The sequence below is a fragment of the Cyprinodon tularosa genome, unplaced genomic scaffold (assembly GCF_016077235.1).
Source record: "Cyprinodon tularosa strain WSP-4 unplaced genomic scaffold, ASM1607723v1 ctg7, whole genome shotgun sequence".
Taxonomy (NCBI): Eukaryota; Metazoa; Chordata; class Actinopteri; order Cyprinodontiformes; family Cyprinodontidae; genus Cyprinodon; species Cyprinodon tularosa.
Window position 1 is genome coordinate 3,797,102 of NW_024039451.1, and position 22,850 is coordinate 3,819,951.

A 22,850-nucleotide genomic window follows, 5' to 3' on the forward strand; every position below is an offset into this window, starting at 1 on the left:
AGGAGAGTGTTTAATAATTGTATTTGATATATCAAATCTAAAACTTGACCTCTATAAAATGAAATGAGGAAAAAATGTAGAGATCTGCTTTACTGACCTCCCGCCTCCCCAGGGCTTCACGTCATGCTGGCCCCTTCAGATATCCAATCCTCAAGTACTGGTTTATCTCTTTGTCTCCTGTATGCTTTTTTATGAAATTGTCTGCTATGAAAGGCCTAAATATATTAGCCAAACCACTGTCTAGAGCAGAACAGGCAGAGCAACAAACATACTTAATTGTATTCTCTGTCTGTCCTCTATTCCTGCAAAAATTAAAGTGCCAAGGCGATTATTTTCATTATTTTATTATTTAAAGCGATCTCCTTTGTTAATATAATTAATTACAGTGCATTTTTTATTTTCCATTTACAGAGGATATTTGCATCAGCAGGTTTCAGATAACATTTACATGAGACATACACCCTAGCTACATTTAGCCTTACATGTCTTTTTTTTGTGGATCTGAAGCGGAACTTTCTAAGTTGACTTCCATGTCTATTGCCATTTTATTCTTTTTTTCAGATTTGGTTACTACTGTACTTACTTTGGGGAACTATATTTTGCTGATATTATGGCTGGGAGTATTTTGGGCCTAACAATCTTTGCACATCTAATGATATCAATAGTTGCCCATTATTCCTCAAAATTGCTCTTGTCCAGCCAGATTGCATGGAGCATGTGTGGGAAAAATTTTTGAGTCTTACAATAGAATCTTGATTTACATCTTTAATAAAGAAAAATTATAATAAATGCAATTTCTTTAAACCATATAATCCCTTCAAATCTTTGGTTGTATAGTCAGGGTCTTTGTACTGCTGGAAAGTGAAACCTGTGCCCAAACCCCCAGCCTTATGGCAGCTTATAGCATAAGTTGTTTTCTAGTTAGTTTTGCTTGTCCTAAAGTCAACATTAAACAGCTTCCTTATTCCAGATATGGTAAGAAGAGGAGGAACTGAACATGTTCCTGTTTCCACCTAAGTGAGATGCAATTGCATGTATTCAGTCAGATTATGTTCCTCATGGGATATGCATCTTTGCTGTGAAATACAATACAATCCATCCATGGTCCACATGAGTGCTTGTTTGAAACTTAATCAGATTTCTCTGAAGTGTAATGGGAGTCATTCCCTTTTCTCTTCCTTCCAAGTGAAGAACTCTAAAAGCCTAATAAGCCATATGCCCTGAGGCCCTTATATGTCTTCATTAACTATACCGAGCACACAAGCAATTAAAATCAAATGAGATCCAAAAAGTTCAAATAAAAAATTAAATGGCTTGTAACCTAAGTGCCAACCCAGTCTTTTTGAAACCTCTAGAAATGTTGCTCCAAAGGCCGTAAAACAAAACTATTTTTATCATAGCAGCACAATTTCTACATATTAAATTTTTCAAAATAGGTTTTTATTCCAAAAAGACCTACAATTTTTTATTTGGCCTTATGGTTTTTATAATACTATTCTATCGAAAGAAACTATAAAAGCAAATTTTCTGTGATTAGATTTTTAGATTTTCTTTTATATAATAGTGTTGGACCGATACCAGTATCGGGTGGGGCCCCGATCCAGCACTAAAATTGTCGTATCGATATTGGCAAGTACCAACAAATAGGGCACCGATACCATTTTGAGAGCCAAAAGTGTATTCAACTATCACCCATTCCAGGTAGGCAAAAAAAAGGTCTACTGGATTCACTTTGCATTAGTCTTTTTCCTTCTTCAAAAAGGTAGCAGCAGCTTGACAAAGCCATGATGGCAATTATTTTACATAAAAGTAGTATGCAGTTCTTCATATATACACACAATTTCAAACAGATGGTATCGTTATGGTAATGGTATTGGCCAATACTGCACAGCCAGGTATTGGGACAAAAAAAATGGCATCGACGCAACACTAATAATATAATTTCAATTATCTCTAATGAGCCATGGCTGTTAGGGTTGGGTTACTTTTGTGTTTCACTTTTATCATTTCTTTTTGTTGTTTAAATGATCTGAGGTTTCTTCATTAGTCTGTTCCATCAGGTTTTTCTTGTCCTCTTTTCATGATGTATTTCAGTTTTCTGTTAGAGCTTTGTGAGATTTTCCTGTAGGTTTGGGTGGCCTATTTCTTTGTATCATTGTTCAGCATCACTGGGCTTAATTACTGTTCTCTTCCAAGCCTCTCTCCTCACCTTCTATCTCGGATGCTCCTCCTCATATATTTCATTCCAAGGTCTTTTTCTAGACTTCCCTCAGTATTTGAGTTCTGTTTTAGATAATACTCCCTACCAAACATTTTGAAACATTTGTAAGTTTTCTTGTAATTAACTGATGTCGCTATGCATATTCAATGCTTTTATTCCAACGGTTCATAACAAAAGGGTCAAGCCAGAACTAAAATAATCCTACTTAACTAAACCAATGGATCCAGCAGAAGCTGAAGGAGGCAAATAATTGTTATGATGGTGGGAGCAGTATGGTTTGCGATACTAGTGTAATGAAAAGTTCAGCAGTTATCAATACATACATGAAAATGTATGAAAAGTAATTAATTATATATGATTCCTGAAAAGAATTACAGTATATTTGGAACCAATCCACATTGATTTGAACAAAAGGCTCTCAGCTATGTGTGAGTCTTATCTTGATCAGGATAAACAACAATGACTTAGTGGAGATATGTTGATAGAATTTTTGTTTTTTTAATCCTGTTTGATATTTACTTTTTTAAGCTGTGTCTGCCCTCAGGTTTCAACAAAAAAATCCTCGAAAGAATAAACAATGGGCAAAGAAAGAAATGAATGCATCATATTTTAAGATTTGTGTATCAAACATTAATTTCTTTTTACTGGAAAAAGAAAACTATGTGTGTTTCACAGCATATAATAGTAGAGAGACTGTTACAGGAATTTAATTATCCCCTGACCTTCCCCCTCCATTGCTCAGACCTGTGTTCAACCAGGCATTGGACAGAGACAGTCATTAGATCCCAGAGATGAAAAAGGCAGGGGTTGAATTGCTGCTTTTATCGCCATGTACCAAAACAACAAGCTTAAAAGCTACGAAATGCTTGGGGGTAAGGAAAGCCTAAAACGAGCGAGCCAAGGCTGATATATTACTTGAAAGCTGCTGCCACAGCTGGATCCTCAGCTTGATCCTCTGTTAGTGTTCAGTGCAGCTAATGGGCTGTTCCATTTTAAATGAGATAATAAAAAAACAAGAAATTGTTCCCTAATAGCCAGCAAAGTCAATAGTGCTAACAAACAATAGGGTGGGGCTGTGTATTGAGGTGTGTGTGCATAGGTGGGGGGTCTATTTATATAAATGATCTACACAGAGTACCTTTAATTGTTCCTCTTTGTAATATGGTTCAAGCTAAATAAGGGTGGGTTAAGAGTTTGTCTGAGCATTAAAGTCTTGTAGAAAGCTTGATGCATGTCTATGCTTTCATATAAAAACATGTCTGATTGTGAGTTATTGTCCTACAGGAAGAGGAATATCTGCCCAAGTCACAACTCTTTAACATATATCTCTTTAAATTTTTGTAGATTCTTTGTCCCTGCTGACAAAAAGCAACCTTAAACCATGATGCGTCAACCTCTATGCTTCATTCTAGGAATAATGTGCCCTTGATTAATGTCAGCGCACATTTAGAATGTCTGCTTAGGTTTAAATGAAGCAAGTATGGTACCTGGATAGCTTATGATGAACACATAGGGCTAGACTATTGCTAATTTGCAATCCCCTTTTTTCTTTTAATCATTATAATTTTATGGTGAAATTCCCTAATTTGTGTTCTGTCAGTAAGCAGATAAGAGCTCAAGTAGACCTAAGGGATAGGGTCAAAGGGCAATTACTATTCTGGACTCCAGGATGACCATCTTTACTCTAGGAACAGGTGCTGACTTCACTGTTTTTCTCCCCATTCCAAAAACAGCATGCCAGTGGAGAAGATCCTGGCATGGACAGTGTTATCCAGAAGTCCTCTGTGGTCCCAGCCTTCATCAGAGCTTCTCTATAGAAACGTTCACATTGTAGAAAAATGTGGCCGAAATCTGTTTTTTTCTCCATAAAATGACTCAGGAGAGACTTTTTCAAATCCGATCTGTGAAACATTTGTATTAGGTTTAAATTTGATACAGGTTAGATCTTTTGGAATGTGCCTGCTGTCTGAACAGACAAGTGACCCATACTGGAATTAGTATGACGATGATGTTACTCTAAACTGACAGCGCGGGAACAAAAACAATTAGGCTAGAACAAACATAGAGGACATCATAGGAGGAGGTGTACACCAGAGGGACAATGACATTCTGGAGTAAATAAGTATTTGGGCGGATACAATGATCAAAAAGAAACTTGAAGGGTCTTTCTATAAAAGGTCAGTTGACTAAGATGCTGCAGCCACAAATTTCTCCTTGGAGATACTGCTGCCACTGCTGCTCGAAAAGCCATAATTAAGTTTAGCTCTCTTTCTTCTCACTCTCTGTTTCTGCATCGTCTGCTGCATCATCTGGCTACTTCCACTGCTTAACAGCTTTAAATCCATCCAGTTTCTGACACTTCTTGTAAGTTTTTTCTGCGTATGCGGGTAACTTCAGGCACACAATTGGGACCGCCATGTGAATAGCCCCCAAAGAAGAATCGAATCTGACAAAAAATTGGAAGTGAGAATGAAGACTTGCAGTGTGAACATAGCCAAGAGGAGTGGCGGCTTAGTGGTTAGGGCATAGAGCTTGGATTCTTGAGGTTCTAAGTTTGAGCCCCTCTCCCACAGCCTGCCACTCTGGGTCTCTGAGCAAAGACCCTTAACCCCACAAAAATGGCAGCCCACTGCTCCCCAAGGGAATGGGTTAAAGAGAGAGGTATATTTCTTCAATCTGATATCAATTAAGTTCAATTATTATTATTAGGTCCCATAACGCCTTTTGAAAGCTTCTGAACTCTCCAACACTACATTGGGGTCTCAAGCATTTCTCAGAGCTCCTTTGTGGCCTTCAGGCTGCTCTAAAGCTTCTTTATAGTCTCTAGTTTTAAGCCCAACCTCAAGACAAGGTTCTCTATGGGTTCTTTCAGAGCCTCCAGCTTGTTTGAATGGACATTGGACCTGCTGGTACAGTAACAGTCTCCTGGTGCTTCACCTGAACTTTGGGTTTGGTTTTTGAATAAAATACTTTCAAGGCTCTCTCTGCCATCCCTCTACAGGGTGCTTGGTATCTGCCCTTAGAGAAAGGGGAATATCACAATCCGCACCTGTTATTGTTCTCTTAATTAAACCCACCGCTTAACTCTTAATCCCTTTAGTATTTAAGAAGTGTTTACGTTTCCGTCACTGTCAGGTCCTATGTTTACATTCGGTTGCCCTTGGTTCAAACTGTGTCAGTGAGTTGTGCTCTTCATTGAAATATAAATTTAAAATTATGCACCTACCGATCTCCTTTTACCACCTCAGCTCTTTGCACCCTGGAACTATGACATATATGAACCATACAGAGTCACAGCGTAAGCAATTAAAGGAAGAATGGTGGTTATAATTGAATCAGATTACAATGTTGTAAGCCAAACATGTTCTAAAGGGTCCTCATTGGAGCCAAAAAGTGTCCTCTACACTGATAAGGATGTGCTATATGCACCCTTTTTTCTTCTGCTCCTGCCCTTCAAAAAGTCTGTGCAGCAACAGCGGGCTGTTGCTTTAATTTGTTTGGTTGAGGAAAAAGATATGACCTTTTTTCTTGTACCGTAATGTAGTTTGAATGCTATAGAAAGCAGTCTTAACATTAGCACAAAATTCCACGTATTCCAGGGGGACACAATTAAATGAAGCAATATCTATATATATTTTTTACATTACAACAGGAAGCTTCATGTGGTGGATTTGTATTAATCAAACTTATTGTGATTCCCCAAAGTAAGATCCAGTACAATCACCATTATATTTCTTAATAGTGAACAGGAGTCAAAAAAGGGAACCAGGCCATGTAATCCAATATGCAACCAATTCTGATGTTCTATGTATTTTGACAACGACCAGAACCAACCTAAATGTATCATCCAAATTTAAACAAGTTTAGACAAAAACAATTTAGACACAAAACAATCTGGTTGTATAACAGTAAATCCCGGTTTTACTGGGAAAATATTTAGATTGTGCACATAGAGGAAGGATAAAATGTGGTTTACAGCATCTAAAGGGATTCTGTCTGAACGTCTGCTTCAAAGTGATTAGGAATGTAAGCATTGTAGATTATGGATCAGCTTTCAGAGAGCTGGAGTTTTAGAAACTGGCATTTTCCTGTCATTTTTTTGTATGGAAGAACATTTCTCAGTACATCAACTTCCCTGGGGAAAAGTGTACATGTGCCTGACATTTCAAGTCAGACAAAGAGAACAAGAGGCCGCAATGAACATGCTGATCACTGCACTGCTGCTTGCATGCCTTCCTTATACCCTCAAATCCCCTCATGTCCATTGAAAGCATTGTGCTGATGCAGATATAACAATTCTGTATCTCTCTGTGCTTTTCTGCTTAAAAATTCTTCTACCTCTGGGGGATAAAAATGATTCGGGGAAATTGTCTAGGCTTATGGTGTATCTGTGAAAGTTTGGTGTAATGCATAACTGGTAATGTCACAGTGTCATGAAATGTACATTTTAAGGTTCTGTCTCTGTCAGGGTATATTGCATTTCTATATTCAAAATAGTGTTTATTTCCAAAGCCTGCTCTTGCATTATACTGAAAAAAATAATGCTACCGCATTTGGCTTTCACCTAATCATATATAGTTACTGTAACACTATTGTTTCAGGTTAGCAGGGTAGGACATTTAACAATTGTGTTACAGTAACTAAATGTGATTAAGTAATTGCCAAAAACGATTGCATGTTTTTTTTCAGTCTATAGACGACACCAATCACTTAATGCGAACTATATTCCTTGGGCTTCATGGTGCTGTTTAATCAAGTAATACTCCTTAAAAAAAAAAAAAAAAAACAGGCCTTTACAGATTTGTCAGTATGCATATTGAAAACATCTGTATTTATATTAAAATGTCAAATACATACAGGTGGACTGTGTTTAAAATTATACTAGGGCTGAACAATATGGCCAAAACTCATATTACAATGGATTTCTAAACTCTGTTCAATGAAATATTATTTAAGTGAAGATATCTGTATAAACAAAATAAGAGCCTATGGAAACTTAGAAAGAATGCCCTCAACAGATTCCTAATAATGTTATTAACTGTTTTTATAAAACTTCTCCAGTATGAAATTTAAGAAGTAATTGCCTTGCAAATTTAATACATAAGACTACACATTTCAGTCAGTGACAAAATCTGTAATAACAGATCATGATATATATTGAAATCTCAGCAATGTCCTATAATCTTTATCGAATACAATTATATTGCGATATATATTAATATTGAATTATTGTCCATCCCTAAAAGAAGCTGGATTTTGTCAGTGCAAACAGGGTTGAACCAATGAGCAGGGAACAGTTCCTGGATAGTTTTCCCTTCAATTTTGATTATTTATCACATATAATCTGAATAACTATGATTTTGTTGTTTTAGTATTACAAAATATAGAACATATAGCATACATTTTACAGTATACAGCACTGTGAGAAAGAGTCCAATTGTTGCTTATCTATCAACTCTATCTGTAGCTGATTGTTAAATGAGGATTAGACGGAAACTAGATCATGTGCAAAGCCATGAGTTATTATTTATACAGCCAAATGGGAGACCAAATACCCCTTAGAAAATAACATGCTGTATCCTCGTGGAAACCATTTTCTAATCAAGCAATTTCAATGGTGGTCTGTATCCTTTGTCACATTGTATAACTGATAACAGCCCCTTTTGAAGAGAGTGATACTTAAATAATGAAATTATGAACATCAGGTCCTTATTTAACCTTATCCTGTGTAAGATTTGTGCTGAAGAAAGAAATGGATTTGATGCCTTACTAGACTTGAAAATGTGAAACAGAGCATGAGGAGAAAAGAGCAATATCAAACCAGAGGAGAGTGAGAATTAGTGATGCTCGCATGGTTCAGGTGTGCCGATGTCGATCAAAGAGGTGAACCAAATTTCATCAGAAACTTTCAACAGAATCTATGATTCTCTCTAGGGGTTTGGAATTACGTCTGTTCTTTTACATAATGTAAACCTAAAACAATGGTTTAAACAATGGTTTAAACCCAAAACTGCAATATTCTGCAAATTTTTCTTTTTGTCATTTACTTAATATACATTCTGGTTCAGTAATTATTCCACCAGGGTTCATCAGTTGCAGTTTAAGCCTTAACATTACATCCAATGGGTGATGCCAGCAGAGAAGGATTGGATAAAGACCCCTGAGGCACAATGATCACCAGGCTCCTGCAAAAACAGCTGCCTCTGCCATCTTTGCTTTCCGTCCAAGACCCCTCTGAATGATTTAAATGCCCCAGGATAAAAAAAAAGAAAAAGAAAGATATGGATAACGAGAAAGAAAACTGGGCCACTGCTTGGGGCACAGCCTGACATATATGGCTTTTACAGTGAAAGAGCAATGCAGGTTAATGTTTTGGAGATTTTGAGGGAAGTCAACATTTCCTTCAAAATGTCATTTTTATACCATTGCAACATTGTTTTTTAACAAATTCTGTTTTATATATATATATATATATATATATATATATATATATATATATATATATATATATATATATATATATATATATATATATATATATATATATATATATATATATGTATATATATATATATATATATGTATATATATATATATATATATATATATATATTCATTCATTGACTGTTTTCTTTTTGTTGTTTTTTTACTGAAAATAAGTGCTTCTTTATTTAAGTGACTGGAGGATAATGTTTAGCATATTTATTGCTCTCGACTAATGTCTTCAGACACTTATCACATATGCCGAAGCTTGAAAGCTGATTTTTTTTAGAAGAGTGGTGATATAAATCATGACAGTTGAAGAAGTTATTTCCATAGCCTTGTTCTTGAGTTTACGCCCAACTGCTTTTCTTTTATATGCTGTTGACTTAATATTTCAATGAAGCATAAGAGCTATTTCAAACAGGCGTGCTTGTTTTCTGGTATAACAGTTCACTGCATCAAATTCCACATTACACAATGTCTAATTCCATTTTTTTGTTGGTGCTTGAGATAAAAATTATTTTCAGAATTTATTTCCATTTTTCTGTAAACAGACGACAAAAATGTTATCCTAAATGTTATCCTAAAGTGAGCATTACTACTCCTTCATTTGCTGTTTTTTTATAACTAATGCTATATTCTCCCAATAGGGAAATGTATTAGTGGAACAATCCTGCATGAGTGTTTTTTTTTTTTTTGGTTTGTTGTGTTTTTTGTATGGACAAAAAAAGCTGGAAACAAGAATATAACTTTACACAGGTCAGCGCAGAAATCCTAAGTGACCATGATATAAGTACGGTGTAATGCCCGACAAGGTGTCCAATATCAGAAATAATTGCACAATGCGAAGGTGTTCCGCGAAGTCCATTCATTTATGATAATGGACACCTGGAAGGGCATTATCCCTCATATACCATCACTTACTCACTTTCACAAGAAGCAGCTGAACAGATTATTTAATATTGCTTATTGTGACATAATGCTAAGCTAACCACCTCTGGCCAAAGAACCTGCAGTTCTGCAGGCTCCAAATTCATGCTTTGAAAGGTGATGAAACAGATCATTTTGGCAGATTCCAGTGCAACACTGTATTTTAGAACAATCAAACTTTATCAAAACTTTTGTTAATGGTGTCATATATAACCCTTTTTAACAGAGACACTGCTGTCATTCAGAATCATATATATATATATATATATATATATATATATATATATATATATATATATATATATATATATATTTATATATATATATATATATATATATATATATATATATATAGAACTGTTTACAGCAGTTCCGCAGAAATATTCATTAGAGCTGGGGTTTTTTTTTAGCAATGTCATGAATTCAAACAAACAACCAAACAGATTTGGCCCACTTTAAAAAATGTTGGATGTTATTTTTAGACTTTTATATGACCTTGATCCGTAGATACATCACATGGACAAGCAACTCTCTCAGACCATTTTTGGATATCTATATATTTATTTTTTTTGATAAAAAGAAAAAGTTAAAATGTGACTTTATAGTAAATGTTTGCATAAAAAAAATAATAATTTTTGTAACCTATTTCTTCTTTTTTACTCAAAAAATGTTTTTCTTTATACAGTATTGAAATAGAAATTATTTTAACAAATTATTCTATATAATAAAAGATAAAATAAGAGCAATATTTTCTCATTAGTTGTTCTCCACCACTCACCTTGGACATATCATAATGAAATAATGTGGCAGAACATTATGAGGGATTATTTTTTTGACATAGAGACATAATCTACAAACTAGAATTATACAAAGTGCCCTCAATATACCACTCTTTAGTGCAGTTCTGTGGGAAGTGGCTGTTCCAACAGTTGCATTTCTGAATTCTCCCGAGTGGTGCAAGAGGAGGAGAGTTTTGTGTCAGAGGTCGTGGATGAGTCTCCTCCATAATAAATTTTTTATTTAAAAGGAGGAAAGAAGTAACGAAGGTGTTGTAAAAGAGGACGCCAGGGCGGCAGAAGCTTGGTTTGGTGTAGAAGGCTTACAGCCGTACATGTTTGAGCCCTTGCCTCACAACGCTGCCAGTCCTGTTAGCTCTACGTCTGCCGAAGACACAGACATCCATCCCCGTGAACACTGGGACGAAACTCAATGTTGAAGTAAATTATTCTTGTTTCTTATTTCAATGGTTGTGCTGCGACATATAAATAAAGATGCCATGACCGAACATTGACAAAAATGTAGAATTGACAGATATATGATTGGCCGTATTTAGGTGTACAAGCTGATGTATAAATTACTCGCCTGCATGAGATAAAAAAAAAAAAAAAACAGATTTTAAGACAGGATTTTAGAAATGTTCAACCTTTTGGGACAATATAGTGTGATAAAGAGTACATTTATATACATTTTTAAGCCAGAATGATTTAACATTTAAATATGGCTTCCCTACGGCTTTAAACATCATTGTTCAAAAAACAAAAGACCAAAATATATCTATCACTTTAATGCATCTTCTTCTGGCTTTTTTATAATTAAGAGATATTCATATTATTTTTTAATCTAAAAAAAGTTGCTCCCACTACATAAACTTAAGGTAAGGTTACTAAATGGAACTCACTGGAAAACAGACCCTATTCTTTAGGGTTCTATATTTTCCATGTTATGGAAACTGGAAATTAAGTTTATGTGTAGAAAAGTTTAGAATTTTAAAATAAGCTGAAGCGGCTTCAATAATGTAAGTGTGTGGACTTTTCTCTGACACAAAAAGAAGAGCAATAAAAGAAAACCTATATAGGTTTTTGTAGCTTCCCTTCTGTTTGAAAGATGCAACATGTTTATCTAAAGCTCAGCTCACTTTGTACCAGGTTTGTGAAGAAACGCCCTTGAAAGGTACTGCTAATAGTGTGATAAAGCAAAGTTGTGGCACCATGTAGAACATTTGAAGCTGAAAAATATGAGAGTTCTATATTCGTATATGAGGTTTCTTAAAAATGTTTAACATATAGGTCACAATTGAGTGTTTCATAAATCAAACAAATCTAAACATTAATACATATCTTTTTATTTAAAAAAAACTTCAACCTAAAGATTGAATCAAGAAAATATAGTTTAAAAATAACTGCATCTTTAAAATCATAATCTCTGCAGAAACAGAATAAAAATATTGCTTTTAAGGCACATTTTGTCAGTTGTAATCACAGTTGTATAATAACAGTTGTTTTAGTGTTTACACATTTCAACTGCAGTGTGAATATATCAAAAATGAGAATAAATTTTATCCTTTTCCATTTGGCTTCTGTGTTTCTTTCTTTTTTTATATACTGTGGCATGTTAAATATAAGCACAATTGTCTGTCTTGAAGTTAAACTCCAGAAAAAGCAACTTCATATTTAAACTACTTTTAGCTGATATGATCTGACTTGCTCGTTCCCTTTTCATGAATATTACAGTATGGGAATGATGTACCTGGCATTCTCTTATACTGTGGGGGAGGGAGCTATATGCATTTCTCTGACTGTTAATTCCTTTCATAACGCTGGTTTGTCACTGGCATGCGTTGATTTGAATCCCAACCAGTCCTTCTTTTCTTTCTTTGTTCTGGGTAAGGAAGGAAGGTTTTTTAAATGAACAGACCACAGTGCATGCTTCTTCGTGGGAATGAGTCCGCCTTTAGCAGAGGATTTCACCCGGAAACCAGGCAAGCAGAGAACTGGAATTAATTACACTAACGAGTTCACCCAGATCTGAGCCAGCTACTCTCATCCAACACAAATACAAAGCCATTCTCAAGTATTTATATCCCTTCATCTTTTTCCTATTTTGTCTCATTGCTGGTGTGCATTTGTTCTCCCACCCACCTTTAGTCAAGAATATGCAGAAGCATTGCACTAAAGTTAGAGCTAATATTGTGTACCAGTCTTGCACATCTAAAGATGTAAATATTTGCTCTTGATCTTTGCAAAGTATGTTAAATGAGTCCGTTTGGATGAAAGAGTATCTACAACATCCCTGTCAAATATTGATTGTTATTTTTCAATTAGACCTTGGCTAAGTCTACTGTAACATAGAAATGCATCAGTACAAATCCCTGCCACACTTTTCAGATTTGTATCAGTGAAAAATGGGCTTTCACCAAATATATATATTTTTTTCTGTTTCTTTTTCGCATGAGGTACATCGGTGTTTGTGAGAAAAAAAATCTTTATCAAACTATTGTAAAGTATCCTTATATACAAAGAAGTATCCAACATTATCATCAAAAGACTTTTGTAGAGGTTTTCTGGTGGTGGGGGTCGGAATATGATAAGCTGATTCCTAATTGCATCAGGGGGAGAGATACCAATTTGCTTGAGAACCTCACCAACTCTTCCTTTAATGCATCTTACAGCATCTTAAACAACCCGTCCACGTTAAAGAAATGCTCATGACTCATTAAATGTATATGTGGGCTTTAAACTCAGCTCCTAAACAGAGCAAAGGGAGAGAGGGAGTGAGAGAAATGCATGAATGGAGAAAGAATTTAAATCTCAATACGTCTTTAGGGAGGAGACACCATGTTGGCATTCAGGCTCTGCTAGGCAAAGAGTCTGTGCCAGCCAAAGGCTCTAAGAGAGTTTTTACAAAAGGCACAGAGCAGTGAGGCAGCTCAGGCTGCAGGGATCTGTCACAGCCTGAGAAGCAGGACTCGCTCCAAGGTTAACAACGCATTCTAGTTGTTTGTGGACCTTTGAGGGGCCAGCAGACTCGAGTGATGGAGAGCTTAATGGGAAGCAGTACTCTCCCGTGCAGCAGTCATGGGAAAAGTGGGAAAATCAGTCTTAACTGGCATCTGCATTGCAAAGGGGGATATCTGTAGATGGAGAATTTCTTCATGGATTAAACTTATATTTATGACATCTATTTATTGGAAAGCCTTAGATGTTTCATTTAATATTGTTAATGTCCATTACATTCTTCCTTTTTAATTGTGTGTCTTAGCTGTACCCCTATAAAGAAAATCAGCTGCAATGGGGATAGTTTTATTGCAATCGCATCCATCCACACCCAAGATGATGCTGACCTAAATATTTTTTGCCTGCACGCATATTTAATGAGGTTTTCCTGCAAACCCACCTTTCCAATTGTAGGCGCCATAAACTGAGCGTAGCAAACATTTTACCCATGGCAGATGTCGTTTTGTTCTATGTAAAAAAAACAGAAATAACACAAAATCTCTACCGAGTCTGGGTTTGTCTGGTAACTCACCGTAAACGGGATATTTTGATCTTCACCGCGACTTATTGGACACTTTATCCTTCCCCGTCTCAATCCCGGCTGTGCAGCATGACAAGACTTGAATCGGATGAAGTATCTGCGTCTCTCTGTCGGCCGCTGAACGCCCTGCAGGGGGAAATGAAGGAGGGCAGCGGTTTGTTATCCTGAGTCGCGCAGAGAAAGCAGAGACGCTCGGAAGCAGAAAGAACAGTTTCGTCCAAGGAAGCCGTGGACAGCTCCGGTGCTGAAATCCTCTACCCCCACCTCCTCTCCTCCCCGCCCTCCTTCATGAGCAACTCCCTCAACATCTAAGACGCACAGCAGCTGCTGTTCAGGTCAGACAGGAAGACTGCTTTGTGCAGACTCACTGTCCGCCACTCAAGTTAAATGCCAGATTTATGACCTTTATATTCACACTTCCTCTCATCTTAACAGAGAGTTCCGTAGTGAATTAGTGGTGATCATTCAGGTTAATAACTTGTGGGACCGGAGCTACATGATTGGCCGAAACCTTCATGTTTGGGGAGATGCTTCCGGACCAGCCAATTATCTCAGCCATCAATGGAAACCTTTGTACAGAGTTAGTTTGACATTAGGCATGCAGATAAATATTTGATTCTCGTTTTAGTCACAATTTAAAGGTGCATAATGACGTTATTTGACTTTTTTTTTATGTATATGCCAGTATCACTCTGGTTTCATACAAAGTTTTTTTTGTTTGTTTTTTCTAAAAAGATTACCATCTATTGCTGGGATATTATTTGTTATTTTTGTTTGTTACACTTTGTTTTTTGCTCAGTTTCTTTAGTAATACAACTGTTTGTGTAGGCCTATATTTACAATAATAACAGAGGTACCATACACTGCATGTGTCGAGGTTTTAAACATACTAGTAGCCTATACTACAGCTAAGCCGCTTTAACACCAAGCAAAGAAAGAAGAGCCCAGATCCGGTGTAAAAATAACCCAAAACATATTTTATTTAAAGATGGATATGACTCAAACAGAGCTCAAAAGTGGAAGCTCAAGATTTGCCTTTCAAAGCATGATGAATTGTGGGATTTTTGAATTCACAAATGTCACACAATGTTTACCCAGGCTTCCTCCCACAATCCAAAAACATGACTGTTAAGTAAATTTGCCTCTCTAAGTTGTGCTGTGGTGTGAGTGTGTGCGAGTCCATTGCATGGTCGCTGTATTACCATGTGATAGACTTGCACCTGTCCAGGATTTACCCTGCCTTTTGCCCATAGGTTTAAGTGGGTATTGGACTCTTTTAATCCACAGCAAGTCTCTAGCCACAAAAAAAGAAATAAATAAATAATTGTGAACACTACCAGAAGTGCCAAATCTACAAAACCCTCAAGAGCACAAATCCAATTCCACTAAGGAAAAATAGTTTTGCATTCATGATTTAAGTATCGCGAAGATAAAATGGCATCAGCTGTTTGTTTCCAAGGTAAAAGGCTGGCCTTGAATTTAACCTAGAAGAAGTAACAGCTCTCTATAAATTCACAGCTAGTCAGAATTCTTTTTTTTTCCACAAAAGACATACTCATCTAAATAGTATATTTTATGTCCTGTTATATCAGAGCTTGGAAATAAATATGAACATGGATGGAATAGTGAACATTAGTTGGACAAGAATTTGGGATGGAAAACAGACTGTAAGCTGGTGTCCATGAGGACAATGCTAAAATAAGTGCTTCAGGGAACATGCTGAGGTCTTCTGTCAAGCCTCTATAAAATCCTTGTATGCCCACAAGTCTCTCTCTCTCCTGTGGATTCAGAGGAGGCGTGCTAACCCTTAGCTCTTTGTACAAATAGCTAACCTGTTATTCCCTCAGGAGAAATCCCATATTAAGACTCAATTATTTAAATAGTTACAATTCCTGATTAGGCTAAATTGATCTTTTTATTTATTTTTTTATCAAAATAATGTTTTATCTAAATCTGATTTTGTTGTGGGAATCAATTTATACACGTTTCAATTGTTCCAAATTAGTTTAAGACCTAATTTAACCTCAGTCCAATTGCTTCAAAATAAACTTTGGTTCTTAAACATAAAATGCATGCTAAACAGTGATATCATTGCATCATCCTATTGCTCATGGTTTTAATTTGCCTTCTATCTCCTATGTGCAAATAGTAGCTTAGTTGAGTTTCATTACCTTAGTTGTGAGTTTCTAACTGACATATGTTTGACCTGGAGTCAAATTATTCTCTTTTGTTTTGAACGGAAGTGTTTGAATTTATTCCATATGTGTGCAGTCTTAATCACACTTTTATCAGTGATCCTGTGTCACACAGCCACCTTGAAACATGTTCACAGGAAAACACATGATAGTACAAAAATAATTTGATTAAATGCTAAATTACAAATAAATAAATACAAAGAAGTGCAAAACAGTTATAAGTGTTTATTGGAGCCCTTGTACTACATTTAATGTTGCGCTGATGCAGTATTGTGCTGTATTGTCCAATACTGATACCATACCGATTCCATCTGTTTGAAATTGATGAGTGTGTTTATATAAAGAAGTGCAAACTACTTGGATGTAAAATAATTGCCATCATGGCTTTTCCAAGCTGCTGCCTACCTTTGTGAAGCAGGAAAAAGACTAATACAAAGTGAATCCAGTAGAACTTTTTATTACCTACCTGGGATGGGTGACAGTAGTTGAATAAACGTTTGGCTCTCAAAATGGTATTGGTGCCATAATTGTCAGTACTCGCCGATACCAATTCCACCATTTTAGTGCAGTACCAGGGCCCCGCCCGATACTGGTATCAGTATTGGTGCAACTCTAACTACATTTCCATGTGATGTAACATGTTCAGAAATTGTAAACATACACCTACTGTACATCATGCAGACCATTAGAATGCATACCCAGTAAAAAAAATATCATACAATATATTGTGGACACCTCTTAAAGTGAAAGTTTAGTCAATGTCATTAGAACCATTTAAAAGGTGTGTCTTCCTTTTCCTTTTCACATAACAATAAATAGCTTATACTCTGTGTGGCACTTTGTTGTTCCATAGGCCTCTGCTTTCAATTGAGAGCCATGCATTATTGATAAAACCCTGAGTGCAGATTGAGCTATGATTTTGAGTGTAATTGCTTACTTTTCTCATTAGAAGGAAACAGAGAAAGAAAATATACAGGTGCTGGTCATAAAATTAGAATATCATGAAAAAGTTGATTGATTTCAGTAATTCCATTTAAAAAGTGAAACTTGTATATTATATTCATACATTACATACAAACTCATATATTTCAGATGTTTATTTTGTTTAATTTTGATGATTACAAATGACAACAAATGAAAATCTCAAATTCATCATACCAGAAAATTAGAATATTACTGAAGACCAATAAAAACAAAGGATTTATAGAAATGTTGGCCAACTGAAAAGTATGAACATGAAAAGTATGAGCATGTACAGCACTCAGTATTTAGTTGGGCCTCCTTTGGCCTGTATTACTGCAGCAATGCGGCGTGGCATGGAGTCGATCAGTCTGTGGCACTGCTCAGGTGTTATGATAGCCCAGGTTGCTCTAATAGTGGCTTTTAGCTCTTCTGAATTGTTGGGTCTGGTGTATTGCATCTTCTTCTTCACAATACCCCATAGATTTTCTATGGGGTTAAGGTCAAGAGAGTTTGCTGGCCAATTAAGAACAGGGATACCATGGTCCTTCAACCAGGTACTGGTAGCTTTGGCACTGTGTGCAGGTGCCAAGTCCTGTTGGAAAATGAAATCTGCATCTCCAAAAAGTTGGTCAGCTGCAGGAAGCATGAAGTGCTCTAAAACTTCCTGGTATGTGGCTGCGTTGACCCTGGACCTCAGAAAACACAATGGACCAACACCAGCAGATGACATGGCACCCCAAACCATCACTGACTGTGGAAACTTTACACTGGACTTCAAGCAACGTGGATGAAGTGCCTCTCTTCTTTTCCTCCAGACTCTGGGACCTTGATTTCCAAAGGAAATGCAAAATTTACTTTCATCAGAGAACATGACTTTGGACCACTCACCAGCAGTCCAGTCCTGTTTCTCTTTAGCCCAGGCAAGACGCTTCTGACGCTGTCTGTGGTTCAAGAGTGGCTTGACACAAGGAATGCGACAGCAGAAACCCATGTCTTTCATACGTCTGTGTGTGGTGGTTCTTGAAGCACTCACTCCAGCTGCAGTCCACTCTTTGTGAATCTCCCCCACATTTTTGAATGGGTTTTGTTTCACAATACTCTCCAGGGTGCGGTTATCTCTCTTGCTTGTACACTTTTTTCGACCACATCTTTTCCTTCCCTTCGCCTCTCTATTAATGTGCTTGGACACTGAGCTCTGTGAACAGCCAGCCTCTTTAGCGACGACCTTTTGTGTCTTGCCCTCCTTGTGCAAGGTGTCGATGGTCGTCTTTTGGACAACTGTCAAGTCAGCAGTCTTCCCCATGATTGTGTAGCCTATAGAACTAGACTGAAAGACCATTTAAAGGCTTTTGCAGGTGGTTTGAGTTAATTAGCTGATTAGAGTGTGGCACCAGGGGCCATCAATTTTGAACCTTTTCACAATATTCTAATTTTCTGATATGATGAATTTGAGATTTTCATTTGTTGTCATTTGTAATCATCAAAATTAAACAAAATAAACATCTGAAATATATGAGTTTGTATGTAATGTATGAATATAATATACAAGTTTCACTTTTTAAATGGAATTACTGAAATCAATCTACTTTTTCATGATATTCTAATTTTATGACCAGCACCTGTATGTTCAACTGCAAGAAGGATTGTGCAGTGCCAGCATTTTTCTATTCCATTCTTTTACTGTTCCATTTTTTCTTCTAAATTAACATTTTCTTATGTTTAAAAGCGTACATTGCTGTCATAAACAGAACCAAAGACGAGACAGATGGTATAAAATGATAGCAAAGCTTGAAAGATCATCACAATGCCTTTGAGTGTTACTGTTCAAAAGATTTTTTAAATCATTTATGGAACCCTTAACAGCATAATACCAAAGAGTCTTAAGAAATGAAATAAATTAGGATTAGGTTCTGTTGTCATGCTAACAGAGACTACACACTGTACAGAATGCTCCGTTTTCTTAATCTTAATACCCTCCTTACATCTTAATACCCTGACAAAAAACATTGTTTATTGGTAAAAGAAGCAAACATTCAAGAAAAGGAGATGGTTAAAAGTGATAACCTAAAGCAGGTATAACTGAAGGAGAGGATAACTAGTGCTGCTGAAACTAATATGGCTTGCGACATGTGTAATTCTGGTTTTAGAATACAGGTGCTGGTCATAAAATTAGAATATCATGAAAAAGTAGATTGATTTCAGTAATTCCATTTAAAAAGTGAAACTTGTATATTATATTCATACATTACATACAAACTCATATATTTCAGATGTTTATTTTGTTTAATTTTGATGATTACAAATGACAACAAATGAAAATCTCAAATTCATCATATCAGAAAATTAGAATATTACTGAAGACCAATAAAAACAAAGGATTTATAGAAATGTTGGCCAACTGAAAGGTATGAACATGAAAAGTATGAGCATGTACAGCACTCAGTATTTAGTTGGGCCTCCTTTGGCCTGTATTACTGCAGCAATGCGGCGTGGCATGGAGTCGATCAGTCTGTGGCACTGCTCAGGTGTTATGATAGCCCAGGTTGCTCTAATAGTGGCTTTTAGCTCTTCTGAATTGTTGGGTCTGGTGTATTGCATCTTCTTCTTCACAATACCCCATAGATTTTCTATGGGGTTAAGGTCAGGAGAGTTTGCTGGCCAATTAAGAACAGGGATACCATGGTCCTTCAACCAGGTACTGGTAGCTTTGGCACTGTGTGCAGGTGCCAAGTCCTGTTGGAAAATGAAATCTGCATCTCCAAAAAGTTGGTCAGCTGCAGGAAGCATGAAGTGCTCTAAAACTTCCTGGTATGTGGCTGCGTTGACCCTGGACCTCAGAAAACACAATGGACCAACACCAGCAGATGACATGGCACCCCAAACCATCACTGACTGTGGAAACTTTACACTGGACTTCAAGCAACGTGGATGAAGTGCCTCTCTTCTTTTCCTCCAGACTCTGGGACCTTGATTTCCAAAGGAAATGCAAAATTTACTTTCATCAGAGAACATGACTTTGGACCACTCACCAGCAGTCCAGTCCTGTTTCTCTTTAGACGCTTCTGACGCTGTCTGTGGTTCAAGAGTGGCTTGACACAAGGAATGCGACAGCAGAAACCCATGTCTTTCATACGTCTGTGTGTGGTGGTTCTTGAAGCACTCACTCCAGCTGCAGTCCACTCTTTGTGAATCTCCCCCACATTTTTGAAGGGGTTTTGTTTCACAATCCTCTCCAGGGTGCGGTTATCTCTCTTGCTTGTACACTTTTTTCGACCACATCTTTTCCTTCCCTTCGCCTCTCTATTAATGTGCTTGGACACTGAGCTCTGTGAACAGCCAGCCTCTTTAGCGATGACCTTTTGTGTCTTGCCCTCCTTGTGCAAGGTGTCGATGGTCGTCTTTTGGACAACTGTCAAGTCAGCAGTCTTCCCCATGATTGTGTAGCCTATAGAACTAGACTGAAAGACCATTTAAAGGCTTTTGCAGGTGGTTTGAGTTAATTAGCTGATTAGAGTGTGGCACCAGGGGCCATCAATTTTGAACCTTTTCACAATATTCTAATTTTCTGATATGATGAATTTGAGATTTTCATTTGTTGTCATTTGTAATCATCAAAATTAAACAAAATAAACATCTGAAATATATGAGTTTGTATGTAATGTATGAATATAATATACAAGTTTCACTTTTTAAATGGAATTACTGAAATCAATCTACTTTTTCATGATATTCTAATTTTATGACCAGCACCTGTACTAGCTGAACTGGAAAACCTAAGAAAAGAAAACAGTGTGGGGCATCGTCAAACACCGATATTAGTAAATTAACTGGAACAATGAACTATGGAGGCTGAAGATCTCCTTAACACCAACAAGGGCATAATACAGAAGCACGAGAGGATCATCTGATACTTGATGTACAGAAAGATGGACTTTAGGCCAGATACGACAACCTATAGAACTGATCAAACAGAGACAACCCAGACATATTTGGATATGATAGCCAGTGTTGAGGAATTTTGGAACAACAATGCTGCTGTACCCCAAAGTTAACATGCAAAGTGAATGATCCTACTTAGCAATAGGGGGAATAAAACCTAAGAGGAAAGCCACAATTCCTAAACTCCTGTATTATGCAGTTAAAGATATGATCCTGACACAAGCCTGGGAACAAAGATGGGCTCTTTACATTGTAACCCTACTCCAAGTCCATGTGTGGGATGTAATTAAACAATTAAAGCAGATAAACATCAGACCCCCAAATGTTTGCCCACCGCACCGAAAATTATTCACTTTGAATGGAGATACGTCTTACTCATGCCTCTTTGAAGAGGCCCCGACACTGCGGAAACTGGGAGCCCATATCTGGGTAGTCGATAGAGAGAGGATAGAACATGAACTGGGCCGCCTAAAAAGTAATGGTTTGCTTTGAATAATGTCAGGAGAATAAATGGATGTTTGTAAATGGTGGACACTGGAGCTGCAGCAGCCACTCAATAAGATGGATGTCTGCAGGCATGCACAGACTGTAATAAAAATGGCGGACCTGTCACGATCCCTTTGGTGAACACTACAAGAGTGTTATTTTGAAAAGCTGCATTAGCCTAACCTTGCTACAGGGAAGTTAACTTGCTTTGGTATGTTTCATTTTATGTTTTTTGTTTTGACCGAGAATGGATCTTATCTTTTGTTACCTTATTTTTAATACAACCTATTGCTGTTTTTTGTGGTTCTATGTAAAAAGTGGTTAAAACACATACGCAGAATATTTAAACCAAACAAGTAATCTATGCTGCTTTAATTACAATAGTAAAGGAGTAAGAAGCAATAAATAGGAAAAAAAAACCTATGCAATGTTCCGATGCAATTATTCAAGAGACACTTACCAGAACCTGAGCACAAAAAAAAGTTGATTTTTGATTCTTTTTTATTTTAAAAGAAACAATTTCTATTTAGATAGGGAGAACAGATGTTGGTGACCAGTTAAATTAAGGGTCCAAAAATTACCTTTCTCAAACTTTACCGTCCAAATGAAGATTTTTAAAGAATATATGATCAATGTTGACAATAATACAGGGGTGGATTTACCGTTAGGCAACTCTAGGCAGTTGAATAGGGGCCCAAGTTCCTAAGGGCCCCAAAAAACTCTGTTTACATGTATGTTGAATGCAACTATCCCTTATTTGTGCACTTTAATTATATCTTTGATAAAAATAGTTTTGCTAAAATGCCATCATATTGCTAATAATATTAAGTGTGTCTCAGCCAGACAGTCAGACTTCTCTAGTACTTTCTTTTCAAAAAAAGCACCTTGTACCAATTCCAGCGAGTTTTTTCTGCTACTGGAAATTTTGTCAAAAACATATAAAAGCACTAAACTCTGCTCTCCAGAACCAGTAGATTGGGAACCCTGCCTCCAGCTCTCCTCTATCTTGTCTGCTCTCATTATTCATGCAGCCATTACTTCATATAAATGAAAAATGGAGAACAGATAGGCAGATCATGGCTTGTCTACAGTGAAAAGAAGGACTACGTTATGTACTTTTGCTGTTAGCTTTTTGGAAACACAGGAAGGAGCAATCAGCTAAATTAGCTTAGTGATTGGAAAAAATCTTTCATTCCTTTTGAGACAGCATGCAAAGTCACCTGAGTACAAAACATCGAGAGGAAAACAACAAGAAAAAGGACAAGAACAGAGGGACAAAATTTAAAACAATAATGTTTTCTATTCTAAAATATATATAT

The 22,850-nt window shown here is 36.6% G+C and overlaps 1 protein-coding gene across 2 annotated transcripts in view; it reads right to left on the reverse strand.

Annotated features, from left to right (window-relative positions):
* Positions 1 to 14,375, reverse strand: part of phf24 (PHD finger protein 24) — a 51,330-nt gene extending 36,955 nt beyond the window's left edge. The window contains exon 1 of one of the 2 annotated variants that reach the window (XM_038268339.1): positions 13,940 to 14,375. The gene's annotated coding sequence lies outside the window, so the exon portion shown is untranslated. The remainder of the gene's footprint in view (positions 1 to 13,939) is intronic. The other variant, XM_038268340.1, reaches the window with a different exon arrangement.
* Between the last annotated feature and the right edge of the window lie 8,475 nt (positions 14,376 to 22,850).